Below are 19,957 nucleotides of genomic sequence, written 5' to 3'. Positions count from 1 at the left end.
GAGGAAGTCTCTTGGATGAGAGACGAAACGTTTCTACATTTTTTTTTTTTGCTTTGTTTTGTTTTTTGTTTTTTTGAATGTCCAGAGGACCAGATTGAACTTTCTTGGAATTCAAAATAACCTCTCTCTTAATGTCAGGTCAAGAACAGTGGCAACAGTGGAAACAAAAACTCCGTTTTTAAAAGGAAGACACCTCCAGCAGAACCAGGCTCTGGACAAGCGGCCATCTGCATTGACTGGCTGGTTTGAGAGGACAGGAAGGAGAGACAGACGAACACAGAATGGCAGGTCCAGGTGTACCTGTACATGAGGTGAAATCACTGACCAGCTGGTGTCAGGAAAATAACCTGCCTTTGAATGTCATCAAAACGAAGGACATAATAGTGGACCTCAGGAAACAGCGTGAAGGCCAGCTCTCCACTATCTATATAAACAACATTGATGTGGAGCAGGTCAGCAGCTTCAAGTTCCTCTGCATTCACATTACCGAGGATTTGCCCTGGACTTTACATACAAACTCTGCGGTCAAGAAAGCCTGACTTAAGACTCTACTTCCTAAGAAGACTAAAGAAGTTTGGTACAAACACCAGAATCCTCACCAACTTTTATAGGTGCACCATTGAGAGCCTACTGACAGGCTGCATCACAGGGTGGTACATGAACTGCACCAGTCAGAGCAGGACAGCTCTACAGAGGGTGGTGCAAACAACAGAGGACATCACTGCACACACCACACCATCCAGGACAAATACCACAGCCGATGTCTGCATAACGCATGCAGCATCATTAAGGACCACACCCACCCAGCACAAGGACTCTTCCATCTACTACTCTCAGGTAGACGATACAGGAGTCTGCCATCATGCATGAAAAAACTCAAACTAAAGGACAGTTATTATCCACAAGCTGTCAGATTACTTAACTTTTGATAAATAACACTGAACAACTGGCAATAACATTACACCAAGCCACATCTGTGACAACAAATTTGACTAATATTAGCTTGTGACACCTAATATTTTATTACTAATGCATTATGTGGCTGTATCATGTATGTCACTCCCTTACCATCATAATTCATCTGAAAGTTACTCACTACCTGTGCAATAATCTGTCACACAACCTGTGTAGTTTATGTTAGTTATGTGCAGTATACATCATGTGAATTTAAGCTTATATTACTACCTTGAAATACTTATTCATACAAATTCATCCCACTTGCACCATGTTGTTGTTTACTATTTTTTCTTTAGGACCTTGTAAATATTGTATTTACTTTTTCACTTTTTGGTACTTTATTTTGTACCCTTATTGATTGCTTTAGTATTTTTTGTTTGCTTATTTGTTTTAGTGAGTCTAATCAGTTCTTCTCATCTTGAATATTTTATTGTACTGTTAACCTTGTGTTAACCTGCATATGACAAATAAGCATAACCTGAATTAAGCATTAACCTTTAATTTAACCATTAAGCATACAATGTAACTATGACATTTTTTATGACATTTTTTTTCCTCCCTGGCTCTGATCGAGGTGGCAGCTTCTGTTTCTCCTCCCCCGTTTTTTTTTTTTCTTTCTTCCTGCTCTGCACTCTGTCTGTCTGAAGCGCCTGGGTCTCATCTCCCGAACATAAATTAAGAAGATTATGGATTTGGTATCGTGGGCGTTCAACTCTATTGATATGATTTTTTCATTAAAGCGACAAGGTCCTGGGGAACCGGCATGTCCAGCTGAGACTCGCGCTGTGGATCATGGATTCGTGGGGAGTGTGGCAATCGATGTGCATTACAGTACTGTCTCAAGAAGATGTTGAAGACGTTTACATATTTGGACTTATGATAGCAGGGAATCTGCTTTTTGGCATCGGCGGGGCTCTGTTTTATAGACTTTTGAAGAAGACAGCGGGAGCAGTTTTGGCCATGGAAAAGCTTCTGAGTCAGTGTGAAGGACTGGTCCTCGCTGTGGGAACTTTAAATCGTCTGGTCTACGAGCTTAACCATAAGGTGGAGGCGATTGAGAATCGCAGACCACCTGCGGCTTATGGGACTCGTCAGCGTTGTGGGTTCGACCTTGAATGAGACTCATAGCATGGATCAGTGAAATGAAATTCCACAATTAGGCTTTTCGGAACCAGAACGCCCAGATGGACTCAAGGCTGAAGAAAAAAATCTGTCTGCCTGAAGTAAAACAAAACTTAAGCTTATCTAATCAGACTCCCAATGGCCTTGGAGACAGGCTGACTATCAAATTTCTCCTGGGATATGAGTACCCAAGGACAAAAGCTTCATCTACCAACCCCCCCCCCCCCCCCCCCGAGGGGCACGGTCGAACGCCTTCTCCAAGTCCACAAAGCACCTTTCAGTTTCTTTACTAGGTTTTCCACGTGAAGCTTAAAAGAGAGATGCAAGTCGACCAAGATACCCAAATATTTATAGGAATCAACAAACTCAATAGGGACACCGTTTGAGAATAAAATAAGAGGAAGAACTGCTGAGACCAAATTCCTGTTTGAAAAAAGCATCCCTTTGGGCAAACTCCCACGCACCCTCCAGGACCCTGCTGAGAGTGTAGAGCTGGTCCAGTGTTCCACGGCCAGGAAGAAAACCGCACTGCTCCTCCTGAATCTGATGTTCGACTGTCCAACGGACCCTCCTCTCCAGAACCCCCGAATAGACCTTACCAGGGAGGCTTAAGAGTGTGATTCCTCTGTAGTTGGAACACACTCTACGGTCCCCCATTTTGAATAGGGGGACCACCACCCCGGTCTGCCAATCCAGGGGAATTTCCCCCGATGTCCATGCAATATTGCAGAGTCGCGTAAGCCAACACAACCCTACAACATCTACAGCCTTAAGGAATTCCAGGCGACTCTCATCCACCCCCAGGGCCCTGCCACCAAGGAACTTTTTAACTATCTCGGTGACCTCAGCACCAGAGATTGGATACATACAGTACATTATGTAGTGAACTAGACCTCCTACATCAATCTGTCTCTGAAGAACTTCAGGGGACAGGAACTGTTATTTCATTGATTTGAATCCAGAACACAAATTATCTCATCAAGAGACTATTTAATTGTATCCCGAATTAATCAATTGAAAGAACACTCTTCTTTTTTTTATATTATCATTACTATTTTACACTATCTTGATCATCAAAAGTGTGGTCAGTTCATACCATTTCTAATGTTGAAGTAAACCACTCATTTAAATCAACTGTGAAACAGTATTAATGATTTTTAAACCTCATTATGTAAGGATAGTACTTTTCTGTGGCCCGGTTTGTGTCTGTTTCCCTTGTGCTCCCTCATTAGTTCTATTAGTGCCACCTGTGTCTCATCCCAGCTGTTTGTTATCACGTCTCGTCTTGTCCCTGTATTTAAGCCGTCCGTTCTGTCTTGTTCTTCGTCGGGTCGTCTTCGTTGGGTCTCTGAGTCTTTCCCTGAGTCTTCCTGGTTCCTTGAGTTCCCCGTGTCTCTCGTGTCTCCTGAGTTTCCCGTGCCTCCTTCCTATGTTCGTGTAAGTTTTGCTGCCACGTCAGCTTGTTTATTTTGTACTTTCATTTACCATTAAAATCCTATTTTTGTATTTCTGCCGAGTTGAGTCCCTGTTCTGCACTCTGGGTTTGCTCCTGACCACAAATCCTGACAGTACGACCCAACCAGAACAGAACCCAGCGGGCAGGGTTATCACTCGGCAACACTCACCTTTTTTCTTTTTTTTCTCCTCGTGCCATGATGGATGAGCTCCACTCCGTCCCTGTCCTTCCACCGTCCCACCGCTGCCGTAGTGGCAGAAGACGGTTCTGGAGGCAGTCTGCGGCAACCGGCCCGGTCTCGTCGGCCGAGCAGAAATTTAGAGCTGGTTCCAGTGTTTTCGTGGGAGCGGGGTCCGCCGCCTCACCTCCCAGGTTTCCGGTGGGGGCGAGATCCAGCGTCCCACAGGAGCTCTGGTCCACTCCTGTTCGGTTCGGTGAGTCCGGTCCGGTTGACGTTGCAGGGGCGGGTTCCGTCGCCTCACCTTCCAGGTTCCTGGTGGGGGCGGAATCCGGCCTCTCACCACCACTCCGTGCCGAGGCTGTTCGACCCGGCCTGGCCGTACCTCCAGAGAGTATTCCTTGTGACTCCGTGGGGGCGTGTCCCGCCGTCTCACCTTCCAGGTTTCCGGTGGGGGTGGCAACCTTCACCACACCCACTCATACAGACATTCCCTTTTTTTCATTAATTTTCCCCTGAAAATATTTTTCATGTTGCAAGGTTCCGGGATCTATGTCTATAGTCATGTTTTCTAGGTACTCTGAGTCGTCCAGAGTTGCTTCCCATTGTCCCGGATCGAGGTGATAGAGCTTCAAATCACCAATGTGTATGGTTGTTCCCTGGGGAACACTGATCCACATTGTTTTGTCCGGTAAGGTCAAGGGTCTATTTGCCCCAGGCTGTTCGTAGGCCATGATCGCCTCTCTTTGGGGGGCGTTCACTAGCCAACGTGATCCAACGATTTCAGCCTTTGCGGCCTTAGCCAGGTGTCGTGGCGTTATGGTCGTTGAGCACTTAGAGGTTTCCGGAATAGGTGTCAACCCGCATATGCCCGCGGTTTTATTCCACACAAACGGTTTGCTCGGGCACAGATAGTGTATCTCCCGAGTGAGAACACACATCTGAATGTTTGGAGCTAGATAAACTGAGGGGTTATCGTCGTGGTACGCAACCATCCTTGGTGTGTCAATTTGAACATGGTTTTCGCCGTGCCAATTGCCAACATTGACGACGTCCCTGAGTCTGTATATGCCATTTGAGGGAATTATCGGTAGGTTGATAATGAACGCCATTTCAAACGTCTTGTGATTGACGTAGATTGGGATCGCGCTACCGAGAGTGTAAGCCAGGTGAGCCTGCGTTTGCATAACTTTTTCGCGCGTAGCGGAGTTGAGGATGTCGTCCACCATCTGTAGCGAGACTAGATATGGTGGAATCCTGCCGGTGGCTAGTGTATCAACCGACGAGCTGATATCTCTAAGCATGTCAGCAAAGATCCTATCCATCAGGTGTGCGACAGCGTAATCCATTTCAACCTTAAGGGTTAACTCATTTACCGCATGTACGAGGGCTTTGATTTCTTGGGTGTGAGTATTCAGCACTAGAACAGTATCTTTCACGGTTTCAGTCACTTGTGTCAGTTTTGTTTGTTGAAGGTCCATTAGTGCTCGGATCTTTGGGACCTCACTCTCTACTTCAGACACGTGTTGTTTTAAAGACGCTATACTGACAGTGTTGAATGCGGACAAACCTAGGCTAAACAGCGATCCTAGTGACGAAGCAGCAAGCAAAAGCCCGCCGATGCCACGCTTTTGCCTTCTACCTGTTCCGCCCAACTCTTGTTGGGTGTAAGTGAACTCATGTAGTTGCTTTAGGACGTGCCGGATCTCTCCTTTTGCACTCTCTAGGGATACCGTATACCATGTTTTGTTTAGCCACTCGTTTTTAAGGTTAATGTGTTGTCTGATCATGGTTTGGGGGTCGAAGCGGACGAAGACCTTCCGAGTGTATAGGCGGCAGTCTGTGATGAGCAATCCCGGCTGGTCCCTCAGAGCGATGCCTGAGGTGGGCCCAAGGGTTACGATCTCGGCTTGCCCTTCTTGGATGGCACCCAAGAGGGTGAAGATTACCAGGAGTGGTACCATCATTGTCCTATGGAAACACAAAGAGATAGGTCTTAGCTTCGTAACCGTCAAGGGTAGGTCCTGTGAGTTTAAACTATGGTTAAGTTTATTATCCATTAGTTATCTTCTGCTTGGATGACCCTTATTCCCACGAGGTCAGATTTTGTGAGATCTTTGTCTCCTGAGGAGTTATTGCACGCCTTGTGTGGTTTAACCTGGTTTCGATGTACCCATTTAACAATTGGCTCTTTTTGGCCTTTGCTGATTTTTATCTGATAGACAACTGGAGACAGTTTGTCTGTTATCAGATGGGGTCCAGTCCATCTGGGCATCAGTTTACGGGCGAGAGTTCCGGTCCCGGACTCTCTTCTCCCAGTTGTGGGGGCAAACGTGTAGTACCAGACCCTGTCTCCCACTTGGAGTTCCTCGTGAGAGGCCTTTTGGTCGTAGTACGCTTTGCGTCCTTCAGCTGATTTTTCCAGGTTTTTCTGTGCGAAAGCAAAAGTGTTTTTAAGGTGTTTTTCCAAGTCTTTCATGTATTGTTGTGTAGTGTAGGCTGTTGCCATGACAGCATCGCCTGGTTGGTACAACAGGTGTAGAGGGAGAGTCATTTGTCGACCCGTCATCATCTCGAAAGGAGAGATGCCAGTCGATGTGTGTGTAGTGGCCCTTATGGCCATGAGGACCAGAGGGAGTTTCACGTCCCAGTCCTTGTGGTTTGCGACTACGTATTTCTTCAAAATACTCACCACAGTCCTGTTTGCTCTCTCAACCTGGCCTGAAGCCTGTGGATGGTAGCCAATATGGAAGTTGGCTTTGACGCCCAGCGTCTTCCACAGTTCTTTCATTACTTCACCTGTGAAATGTGTACCTTGGTCTGAGTTCACCCTAATGGGAAGTCCAAACCTTGAGAATACATGATTCATTAATAACATAGCAGTGGTTTGTGCTGTGTCATTAGGGGCTGGTAGACATTCTACCCATTTGGTAAACGCGCAGGTTACCGTGAGAAAATATTTATTTCCTCTAGAGGTCTTAGTGAGTGGTCCAACCCAGTCAATCTGGAGGTCCGACCATGGAAATGCAATGCCTCTACTATGCAGTGGTGCTCTGTGGAGTGGTCTGGATGGCTGAAACTGGCCACAGACCAGGCACCCTTTTATGTAGTCTTTGACATCCTTCTTCATTCCAGGCCAATAAGCAATCTGTTTTAATGCTTTCAGCGTGGCATTGTCACCCTTGTGTCCTACGGACGGAAGGTCATGTGCATGAACTAACATCACCCCCCTGTGGTCATGGGGGACCACGAACACGGGTGAGGACGTCCGTCCATGAGCAAAAGTTAGGATGCCCTTAAGTAGTTTTAGCTGTTTGCGCAGCTGAAAGAGGACTTTAAGGTCTGGATTGGAATCCAGTTCACCTTTCGATGGAGTGTATTTGTCTGGGTCAGTCAGATACAGTATCATCGAGTTAATTGTAGGATCCAACTTCTGAAGTTGGATGATGTCTGGGTCAGTCAGCATTGGGCGTACAGAAACTGTTATCAGCAGGTTTAGCTGCAGCTTGTGCACGTTTGACTGCCATTACCTCAGTTGTATATTGTGACGACTGAGTGTTGAGTAGCCAGGAGGGGTCAAAGGACCACGTGGGTCCGTCAACGGCTCCTTCCTTGGCTAGGGAGTCTGCAAGGTCATTGTAGTGCTTGTCATCGCCTGGGACTCTGGAGTGTCCTAGAATTTTCTTCCAGAAGATCTGTAGATCATGTGATGTCACTAAGTGATCACATGTCATGAAAAGCTCTTTGTGTTTTACCACCTTTTTGTTGCTTGTGAGAAACCCGTTCTGTTTCCACAGAGCGAGATGACACAAGAAACTAAGTCGAGCATAGTTAGAGTCAGTGCAGATGACTAGTGTCTGGAAGGCCCTCAGGGCCAGATTTTGACCTGAGGCTTAGTTCACTGCACATGATTGTTAAATCATGCTTCTTCCAACTGAGGCGGCTGTCTAAAACTGAAGCCCATATTGTCCAAAAAACAACCTGGAGACAGTAATACATGCATTCATTACATCTAGGCTTGATTACTGCAATTCACTCCTGTTTGGTATCAGTCAAATATCCATTGCACGACTACAAGTGGTCCAGAATGCAGCAGCCCGATTTTTAACCAGTACAGGCAAAAGAGAGCACATTACACCAGTTTTGGCCTCACTGCACTGGTTACCAGTTCACCTTAGAATCCAGTTCAAAATACTCATGTATGTCTACAAATCAGTGAACAGTGTGGCCCCGCCCACCCCCCACTCCATCTCTCTGATCTGCTACAACCGTATGTCCCACCGCGTTCCTTGAGGTCAGCGGACCAGTTGCTCCTCACAGTTCCAGGAACTCATCTTAAGCGCAAAAGTGACAGGGCCTTCTCTGTAGCAGGACCAAGACTCTGGGACAAGTTACCTCTGCTTGTCAGACAGGCCCCTTCCCTGTCGGTTTTCAAGTCCCGCTTAAAAACTCACTACTATTCAGTAGCTTTCAATACCAGATGATCTGTGTCTTGATCCTGTATGCTCCACACTGGTTTGCCGTCATTATCTGCATTGTTTTTATGTCTATATTCTGATTTACCTCATTTTGTATTTTGCTTTGTCTGTTACCTGTTGTTTTGTCTGTACAGCACTTTGGTTGGCCTTGTAGCTGTTTTAAGTGCTTTATAAATAAAGTGGTATGGTATGGTATGTAAATAACATCATCATAATCAATGGAGGGAAGGAAAGTTGCAGTTACACGGCGTTTCCTAGCATTCAGAGATAAACAGGATCTATTTCTCCATCCATCCATCCATCCATTTTCTTCCGCTTATCCGGGGTCGGGTCGCGGGGGTAGCAGCCTAAGTAGGGAGGCCCAGACTTCCCTCTCCCCAGCCACTTGGGCCAGATCTTCCGGGGGAATCCCGAGGTGTTCCCAGGCCAGCCGAGAAACATAGTCCCTCCAGCGTGTCCTGGGTCTTCCTCTGGACCTCCTTCTGGTGGGACGTGTCCGGAACACCTCACCAGGGAGGCATCCAGAAGGCATCCTAAACAGATGCCCAAGCCACCTCAACTGGCTCCTCTCGACATGGAGAAGCAGCGGCTCTACTCTGAGTCTCTCCCGGATGATCGAGCTTCTCACCCTATCTCTAAGGGAGAGCTCAGACACCTTGCGGAGAAAACATTTTGGCCGCTTGTATCTGAGATCTCATTCTTTCAGTCACAACCCAAAGCTCGTGACCATAGATGAGGGTAGGAACGTAGATCGATCGGTAAATTGAGAGCTTCGCCTTTTGACTCAGCTCTCTCTTCACCACGACAGACCTGTACAGCGCCTGCTTCACTGCTGACGCTGCACCTATCCGCCTATCGATCTCACGCTCCATTTTTCTCTCATTCGTGAACAAGACCCCAAGATACTTAAACTCCTCCACTTGGGGTAGGACCTCCTCCCTGACCCGGAGAGGGCACTCTACCCTTTTCCAGCTCAAGACCATGGCCTCGGATTTGGAGGAACTGATCTTCATACCGTCCGCGTCGCATTCGGCTGCGAACCGCTTCAGCGAAAGCTGTAGATCATGATCTGATGAAGCCAATAAGACCATATCATCTGCAAAAAGTACAGACGCAATCCTAAGGCCACCAAAACAGATCCCCTCAACACCTTGGCTGCGCCTAGAAATTCTGTCCATAAAAGTTATGAACAGAATCGGTGACAAAGGGCAACCTTGGCGGAGTCCAACTCTCACCGGGAACAAGCCCAACTTACTGCCGGCGATATGGACCAGGCTCTGACACCGGTCATACAGGGGCCTAACAGCCCGTATCAAAGGGCCCGGTACCCCATACTCCCAGAGTACCCCCCACAGGGTTCCCCGAGGGATGCGGTCGAGCGCCTTCTCCAAGTCCACAAAGCACATGTAGGCCGGTTGGGCAAACTTCCACGCACCCTCCAGGACCCTGCTGAGAGTGTAGAACTGGTCCAGTGTTCCAGGGCCAGGACGAAAACCACACTGCTCTTCCTGAATCCGAGGTTCGACTATCCGATGGACCCTCCTCTCCAGAACCCCCGAGTAGACCTTACCAGGGAGGCTTAAGAGCGTGATTCCCCTGTAGTTGGAACACACTCTATGGTCCCCCTTTTTGAATAGGGGGACCACCACTCCGGTCTGCCAATCCAGGGGAACTTCCCCCGATGTCCACGCAATATTGCAGAGTTGCGTAAGCCAACACAACCCTACAACATCCAGAGCCTTAAGGAACTCCGGGCGAATCTCATCCACCCCTGGGGCCCTGCCACCGAGGAGCTTTTTAACCACCTCAGTGACCTCAGCACCAGAGATTGGAGGGCCCGACCCAGAGTCCCCAGGCTCCGCTTCTTCAGTGGAAGACGTGCCGGTGGGATTGAGGAGGTCTTCAAAGTATTACGCCCACCGACCCACAACATCCTGGGCTGAGGTCAGCAGCACACCACTATAAACAGTGTTGGTGGCGTACCGCTTTCCCCCCCTGAGACGCCGGATGGTGGACCAGAATTACCTCAAAGTCATGCAGAAGTCATTCTCCATGGCCTCTCTGAACTCCTCCCATGCCCGAGTTTTTGCCTCAGCAACCACCCGAGCCGCATGTCGCTTGGACTGCCGGTACCCATCAGCTGCTTCCGGGGTCCCACAGGCCAAAAAGGCCCGATAGGACTCTTTCTTCAGCCTGACTGCATCCCTCACTGACGGTGTCCACCATCGGGTTCGAGGGTTGCCACCACGACAGGCACCGACAAGCTTGTGGCCGCAGCTCCAGTAAGCTGCCTCGACAATAGAGGCACGAAACATGGTCCACTCGGACTCAATGTCCCCTACCTCCCTCGGAACATGTTTAAAGTTCTCCCGGAGGTGGGAGTTAAAACTCCATCTCACAGGAGACTCTGCCAGACGTTCCCAGCAAACCCTCACAATACGTTTGGGTCTGCCAGGTCTGACTGGCATCCTCCCCCACCATTGGAGCCAACTCAACACCAGGTAGTGATCAGTGGACAGCTCCGCCCCTCTCTTCACCCGAGTGTCCAAGACATGCGGCCGCAGATCAGATGAGACGATGACAAAGTCGATCATCGAACTGCGGCCTAGGGTGTCCTGGTGCCAAGAGTACTTATGGACACTCTTATGCCTGAACAAGGTGTTCGTTACTGACAATCCATGACGAGCACAGAAGTCCAACAACAGAACACCACTCCGTTTCAGATCAGGGGGGCCGTTCCTCCCAACACACCCCTCCAGGTCTCACTGTCATTGCCCACATGAGCATTGAAGTCCCCCAGCAGAACAAGGGAGTCCCCAGGAGGTGCACTTTCCAGTACCCCCTCCAAGGACTCCAGAAAGGGTGGATAATCTGAACTGCCGTTTGGTGCATAAGCACAAACGACAGTCAGAACCCGTCCCCCCACACGTAGGCGGAGGGAGGCCACACTCTCATTTACCGGGGTGAACCCCAACACACAGGCACCAAGTTGGGGGGCAATAAGTATGCCCACTCCTGCTTGGCGCCTCTCACAAGGGGCAACTCCAAAGTGGAAGAGTATCCAGCCCCTCTCAAGGAAACTGGTTCCAGAGCCATGCGTAGAGGTGAGTTCGACTATTTCTAGCCGGAACCTCTCAGCCTCACACACCAGCTCAGGCACCTTCCCCACCAGTGAGCTGACATTCCACGTCCCAATAGCCAGCTTCTGTAGCCGAGGATCAGACTGTCAGGGTCCCCGCCCTCGGCCACCACCCATCCCACATTGCACCCATTTATTCTTTGATCTATTTCTGAAAAAACAAAACAACCTTTCAGTTTCTTTACTAGGTTTTCCACGTGAAGCTTAAAAGAGAGATGCAAGTTGACCAAGATGCCCAAATATTTATAGGAATCAACAAACTCAATCGGGACACCGTTTGAGAATAAAATCAGAGGAAGAACTGCTGAGACCAACTTCCTGTTTGAAAAAAGCATCCCTTTGGTTTTATTGGCATTTAAAACAAGTTTGAGACAGAACAAATCAGACTGGATGATGTTAAATGTTGATTGCAAAAGCTGGAGAGCCTTAGCAACTGTTCTAGCTCGACAATAAACAACTGTGTCATCAGCATAGAAATGTAAAGATGCATCAGGGATGCTCTGACCTACATTACCTATGTAGATTGTAAAGAGGGTGTTCCTAAGACTGAGCCTTGAGGTACACCATTGTTGACTGTTAAATAACTGGAGGAAGTACCATTATGTTGAACACATTGCCTCCGATCTGAGAGATAGTTAGAGAACCAGCCAATGGTGTGTTCTGAGAAACCGATTTCTGAGAGCTTATAACACAAGATGTTATGATCCACAGTGTCAAAAGCTAATGGAAATGGAAGAAATATGGGACTTATGTAAATCTACTAAGATGCTTATTGAATTTGTGCCCTTGGAGGAGAAAGGATTTAAAGGTTTAGCATATTTTGTCAAATTGCATAAACAATGGTATGTTTTCAAAATTAAATTTCGAAATTAAAGAGATAGTGGAGGATTTTTTATTTTAAAAATAAATAATTAAATGAAAACATTTTAAAAAGTTAAATATTCTAAAATGTTTCAAGTTACATAATCCAACTGTCCTAGCACACAACTGATAATAGAGCTGAATGTTGTGATGTTTCAGTGTTTTTAATAACACAAAGTATGTAGATTTAGTTTGCCAGCATTAACCCCTACTCAGTCCCATCCGTGCTGATCAAAATCTTTTTGACCCAAAATATGGTTGGGTTGGCTGAAGAAGTCCTACGGATGAAGGACGAAACGTAAATACGCAAATAAAACGCAAATAAAAAATGCAACAAAAAAAAAAAAAACGTCCAGATGACCTGCCTGAACATTGTTGGATATGTACTTGGATTACTGAGCACGAACTTTGCCCCCCCCCCCCCCCCCAAAAAAAAAATCCTTAATGATAATGTGAATATTTTGGTTGTGTACTTCAAAACCCTAAAAGTACAAAGTGAAATCATGCACAGAGGACATATCAAATATTAATGTGACTTTGAGGCAACTTGGACTCCTAATGGAAGTTTTAGAATGAAACTATTTTTGCAGATCTCATAAAGTCTGTCTAAATCGCCCACAGAAAGCTCGACCTTCGCCTGCCCCTCCTCACCTTTACACAGCCTCCACCCAGGGACTCGACTCTGATGGAGCCTCTGGCCTCTTTGTGCTGATGCTGCTGGGATTTGATATCTGAACTACAACATTCAACATGACACCAGCTACTTGTGTTAGCAGGAGAAATGTAAAACCTGACTGATTGCAGGGACTAATTAAAAGCCTGGTATTTCCTAAAGGAATACATATCACCTGCCGCCTCTCCAGGCAGACTTTTAGAGATAGAGATGTACCGTAACCATTTTGGTTAAACATGGAGAATAACTTTATGCACAGAGTTATGCTATACTGCACGATAACACAGTCAGAGTTTGTGTTGTGAATGACTCTCAGCTACTACCACATTAAATCTAAGCTCAGTGTCAGTAAAATAGTCATAGGTCCAAACCGTCTTAACTTTGACTGATTCCAAAAGTTAATGAGTTGTAGAGACACATCTAATAAATATTTCTTGAAAGTTTCATTAAAATCCATTGAGTGACTCATGAGATATTTTCTTAAGAAACATTTTTTTTCTAAATACCTTTAAGACCTTCATATCATATGGGGCGGCTGTGGCTGAGTGGTCAGAGCAGTTGTCCTCCAATGCGAGAGTTGGGGGTTCGAACCCACCAGCAGTCACATGTCGAAGTGTCCCTGGGCAAGACACTGAACCCCTCAATGCCTCTGATGTGTGTCCCATCAGTGTATGAATGTGATCTAAAGCACTGATTAGTCTCTTTAGAATGATTTGTTCAATTAGCTTTGTAGAGATCTAGTAGAGTGCTGTATGAATGGGTAAATGAGGACACAGATTGTAGTGTAAAGAGCTTTGAGTATCTTGAAATAAGATAGAAAGGCGCTATATAAGTACAGTCCATTTACCATTGTTAATCAATAATGTAAAGATAACTTAGCTAGAGCCATTTCTGTGTTTTTAAAGTTCTGTTGGCTGTTGTAGCCATCTTATATTGGGTTGTCTCCAGCAGGTATTTGTAGATTATCAAATGGTTGTTTATTGTGAGGTTTATTAAAATTGGGCTAGTAACACAAGAAGTATATTGCTAACAGACAAATACACAAAAATATCTAAAATTCTTCAATGAGTAAAAAAATGTAATTACAACATCTTTTAATGATGTGCTTCTTCAGTGTGTCCTTTTAGAACCTGAACAACTCTTTACTCTGAACGGTTGAGTCCAAAGTCCTGATGTAGGAAAAGCTGCAGCAGAGGAGCAGCTCTTCTCCAAAGGTTTTCACCGTCTGCTTGGAGGTGGAGGTGGAGGTGGAGGTGGAGGCTGCGACGAGGGGAGGAGGTGATGGAGTGACCTGGATGGAGATGCAAAAAAGGAGGAAATGATATTACATGTATCACACTTCATCATTCTCCAGAGGAAGGATGGAGGAGCAGAACAAGCGTGAATCAAATGGAGTTCCACATCCTCCGGGACTTGAAAGGAAAATTTCCGTTAGAGCTTCACAGACTCGTTCCAACTTCTTCATACACACAGGACTGTCTGAACCAGCTGTGAACCCTAAGTGTCTCTCCATTTAGACTGTTGTTAGGGCTTTGAAAAAGGTGGTGGGGTGTATCTGCTTCGAGTGATGAGTGTCTAAAGAATGCAATATGCCAAAAGAAATTAATCAAAATTCATCTAAACAGACTTCTGTTGTTCTCATGACCTTACTCAGTCTACCCCAGGGCTCTGCAGCCTCCATGTTTAACTCTTGTAATGTCCTTTGGGGAAAAATCATCCATCCATCCATTATCTTTACCCGCCTCTTCCTTTTGGGTCGCAGGGATCACTGATGCCCATGTCCAGCAGTCACTGTGCGAGAGGCAGGGGACACCCAGGACAGGTCTCCAGTCCATCACAGAGACAGACAAAAAGACTAACAACCATCCACAGTCCCAGTCACAGCTAGGAACAATTTATCGTTACACAGAAGAACCAAAAAAGAGATTAAAACGGAGGACTCAAGTTCTTGATTAAGAGTTCTAATTACTAATTATTAATAATAATTGATCATATTTACCAAGCTTACTGATAAATATTGTGTGGAGTCTTTAATAATACGGATCAGATGAGATGTGATCAGGCAGTCATGTATTCACATGTATGTAAATATACATACTATTATTATTATCAATACTATAATTAAAGGTGAGCCGTACAAATTTGTTTGTATCAAACAAGTAGCCCTTCATGTGACTCGGTCCCACTGAAGTAGCTCTCAGTCTCAAAAATGTTGGTGACCCCTGGTCTAAATGAAACTCCAGATGGAATGGTGGAATTTTTAGTTTTTGTTTGTTTGTTTGTTTGTTTGTTTGTTTTTCAAAAACTGTAGAAAATAAATTTGTCAATTAAAACATATGAAATGTGATTGTTTTTTAAACATAAGTCCTGTAAAGAGCTTTTTTTTTTTTTTTTAATAATTCAAATTTGATATTTTTAATTAATGCGGAGATCTCTCTAAAAGACTGACTATTCATTGTAGAAAAGAAACATATTAAAATCAGTATGTTTAAGCAGTACTTACGGAACGCAACACTTTTCTACTAAATAAAATATGTATAGAAACACAAAATATATTTGACTCTTCATAAAAGCAGACAATAATTGTTTTTATTTTATTTATAAATATTCTTAAAAAGTAGTTTTTGTATGTTGTATTTTTTTACTGCTTCAGTGTTATAAGAATAAATCAATTAGTTTTTGTCAGGTTTATTGTAATTTGAATGTAAAATTCAAAATAAAATACATTTGAAGAATGCAATAATAATTACCTATATTTTTGTCTTTATTTAACCATTCTTTCTTTTATTTTTTCTTTTATTTTTTCTTTTTGCAGTACATAGTGTGCATACAGTTTTATCCGTGCCAGCTACACTTTGCTTAATGCACTTGTTTGGAGTAGCCATGCATGGTTCCAGAAGATAAAAATAATAATTCAGGAGGGCTTTGAACTGCGAACCAACATTTTTACTTCCAGGATCCACCACCAGGTCACACAAATTTTTAGTGATATACTTTTTTTTTTTTTTTAAGTGACTTATATTACGCTTTTGTTTTCAAGAATAAACTTAAGTGAACTTTCCAAACACAAGGAAACAAAATCAAACTCAACAAAATTAAAGAACTGAATATCCTGATGCATGCTCAATAATCCAGGTAGAAAAATCTAAAAAAAAGTTAAATCTGGTCCTCTGGACATTCAAAAAAAAAACAAAGCAAAAATAAATAAATAAAAAATGTAGAAACGTTTTGTCTTTCATCCAAAAAACTTCCTCAGTCTGAGGTGCTGTATTCAGCTCAGTCTCTTAAATAGCACCTTCTCAGAGTGGATCAACCAGTTTGCTGCTGACAACCAAAACCAGCTGCTCACATGCTCAAGAAGGACCATCAGCCTAACAATGGATCGTTAGCACACTGATGACTGTTTACTATTCACAGGGGGCTGAATGATACTAGCAATAACTGCATTGTAAGAGGGGGACAGTTGAACACGGAGGCCTCAACCCCTGTTTAACGATGGACGGTTTCTTTTCACAAAGATGGCCTCCTTTACTCCTCTCTCAAACCATTGTTCCTCTCTATCCAGGATGTGAACATCTTTATCCCTGAAAGAGTGACCTCTGGCCTGAAGATGAGTGTAGACTGCAGAATCCTGGCCTGATTACGTTGATCTTCTGTGCTGGTCCATCCTTTTGACCAGTGGCTGTTTAGTTTCCCCGATGTAAGACTGATCACAGCCCTCCTGACACTAAAAGCATACACAACATTACTCTGTTTGTGCTGGGGGACTGGATCTTTGGGATGAACCAGTGTTTGCCGTAATGTATTTTGGGGTTTAAAAGCCACTGGGACGTTGTGTTTAGAAAATAAACATCTCAGTTTCTCTGATACTCCCTCAACATATGGAATGAACCCAAAAAAGTTCAATCTGGTCCTCTGGACATTCAAAAAAAAAACAAACAAAAAAAAAACAAAGCAAAAAAATCTAGAAACGTTTCGTCTCTCATCCAAGAGACTTCCTCAGTCTGAGGTGCTGTATTCAGCTCAGTCTCTTAAATAGCACCTTCTCAGAGTGGATCAACCAGTTTGCTGCTGACAACCAAAACCAGCTGATCACATGGTCAAGAAGGACCATCAGCCTAACAATGGATCATTAGCACACTGATGGCTGTTTACTATTCACAGAGGGGTGAGTGAAACTAGCAATCACAGCATTGTAAGAGGGGGACAGTTGAACCCGGAGGCCTCCACCCCTGTTTAATGATGGACAATTTCTTTTAAACCCCAAAATACAGTACGGCAGGGGTGCCCAACCTTTTTTGAACCAAGAGCTACTTTTGAAGTCGGCAATTTGCCGAGAGCTACTCGTCCAGTCTCATTATCAACAAACATAATTTTTCATCAATCCCTACTCCTCACTTCTTTAAAGTAAATAAAACAGAACGTGATGTGTCTATAGGAGACAACTTTTTATGCAAGCTGTATAAAATAAATGTGTCTCTACCTTAGTGGGACTTCTGACACTGAGAGGAGGAGGCCAGGGTCTCATAAGATGGGCAGTATGAGGTGGTTGCGAGGCGCAGGCAGGTCTCCAGATGATCATCATTCATTGTGGATCTGTTTTTGGACTTGATGATTTTCATGTGTGAAAAAGCAGACTCACACAGGTAGGTAGATCCAAAAAGTGCTGTTAAGTTCAAAGCACATCTTCGGATGTTAGGATACTTTTCTTCTGACAGCAGACTCCAGAACTCTCCATCCACGCCAGGTGATGCTCTGGATTTGATCCCAATGTCATTTTGCAGAGTCAACACCTCATTTTCAACACCAGAGCTGTCCAGCTGAAACACGGACACCAATTTGGACACAATGTCATCCACATCAACATTTCCAAAAGGATAACACATGTAGCTGGTAACAGGCTCGATGGAGGAAAAGTCAGTAAATCGTCTCTCAAATTCTGCTGAGATGCTCTGAACCTGCTTAGAATAGTGTGCACTGTCCAGTTGTGGGACTTCTTTCCCTTGGCGCTGTAGCTCTGCCTCCATGTGTGGGAAGTTTCGCAGGTCCCTGCGTTGCAGCCGACTTGTGAGCAGTTGCAGCCTGCTTTTGAAGGTGCTCACAGAACTGATCATGTGGATTATGTTTTTGTCCTTTCCCTGAAGCTCCAAATTCAGTTCATTGAGCAGGCTGGTGAGATCTGTGAGGAAGGCTAAATCCAAAAGCCACTGGGTGTCCTCTAGTTTTGAATGTTCACCATGATCTGACAGCTTCAGAAAATCCCTGATCTCAGGCAACAGCTCACTGAATCTGTCCAGAAATTTACCTCTGCTTAGCCACCTGACGTCCATGTGCAGCAGCAGGTCTGTGTGGTCAGCTCCTGCCTCCTCCAAGTGAGCCCGGAACAACCTCCTCTGCAGACTCCTGGCCCTTATAGAGCACACAGTTTTCATGGCAACATCCATCACTTCCTTCATGTTTAAAATCTTCCCACACAGGGCCCTTTGGTGGATGATGCAGTGATAGTGCAAAATGTCTGGGAAAGCATCATTCTGCTTGCAGAGTGCAACAAATCCACTGGTGTGACCAGTCATTGCTGGAGCGCCATCAGTTGTTATAGAAATTAGTTTAAAGAGGGGCAAGTTGCTTTTATTAACAAACTCCATAAACACATTAAAAATATCTTCTCCTCTTGTATGTCCCTTCAAAGGCAAGATGGTGAGCAGCTCCTCTTTTGCACTCATGTCTGCAAAGGCCATTCTGATAAAAACACACAGCTGGGCTACATCCACCATGTCTGTCGACTCATCAAACTGAAGAGAGAAACACTCACATTCTTCCACGTCCTTTTTTAGCTGCTCCTCCACATCCACAGCCATTCCCTCACATCGCCGTGTCACTGTTTGTCTGGACAACTGCACGTCTTTAATAGCAGCTACGATCTCACTTTTATTTTTAAAATCATGAAAAAGCACATCTGCAGCCTCAATAAACGCTTCTTTCATAACTTGTCCATCGCTGAAAGACTTCTTTTGTTGAGCCAGGATGCGGCTAACACGGTAGGAAGCTATCGTAGCAGCTTCACCTTTTGTGCTGGGCCGAGTGAAGACTGATTGCTGGGCTGCAAGCTTGTTTTTTAGCTCCCGCACTTTCTGAGTCCGTAAAGAACTTTTAAGAGGGAAATCTGTCTCAAACCGTTTGTGCATCGTCTTGAAATGCCGCTCCAAGTTACACTTTTTGGGTAAGGCAACGCTCGAATTACAGATGAGGCAAATGGACTTCGAATTAGAATAAACAAAAAAATACTCCTCCTCCCACTCTGTGTGAAAATAATAAGTTTTCGTTTGCTTGTTCGCTAGTTTTCCATCCATGTTTTCTGCGCACCGACATTACTCCACTACTGAGACTAAAGTCTCGTGAGAGCACTGTGTCACCGCACACAAAACTCGCGAGACTATGTCTGTGAGAATACAAGTCAAGGCTTCGCTTCGCTGGTTGGGCACACCTGCATTACGGCAAAGACTTTTTAATCCCAAAGATCCAGTCCCCCGGCACAAACAGAGTAATATTGTGTATGCTGTTCAGTGCCAGGAGGGCTGTGATCAGTCTTACATCGGGGAAACTAAACAGCCACTGGCCAAAAGGATGGCCCAGCACAGAAGATCAACATCATCAGGCCAGGATTCTGCGGTCTACACTCATCTCCAGGCCAGCGGTCACTCTTTCAGGATGAAGATGTTCACATCCTGGACAGAGAGGAACAATGGTTTGAGAGAGGAGTAAAGGAGGCCATCTTTGTGAAAAGAAATCGTCCATCATTAAACAGGGGTGGAGGCCTCCGGGTTCAACTGTCCCCCTCTTACAATGCTGTGATTGCTAGTATCACTCAGCCCTCTGTGAATAGTAAACAGCCATCAGTGTGCTAATGATCCATTGTTAGGCTGATGGTCCTTCTTGAGCATGTGATCAGCTGGTTTTGGTTGTCAGCAGCAAACTGGTTGATCCACTCTGAGAAGGTGCTATTTAAGAGACTGAGCTGAAAACAACACCTCAGACTGAGGAAGTCTCTTGGATGAGAGACAAAACGTTTCTAGATTTTTTTTTTTTTTTTTTT

This window comes from Nematolebias whitei, chromosome 19, assembly GCF_014905685.2.
Source record: "Nematolebias whitei isolate Nwh7 chromosome 19, NemWhi1, whole genome shotgun sequence".
Classification (NCBI taxonomy): domain Eukaryota; kingdom Metazoa; phylum Chordata; class Actinopteri; order Cyprinodontiformes; family Rivulidae; genus Nematolebias; species Nematolebias whitei.
The sequence above is the reverse complement of the archived record's forward strand: the minus strand, read 5'-3'. Positions refer to the sequence as shown.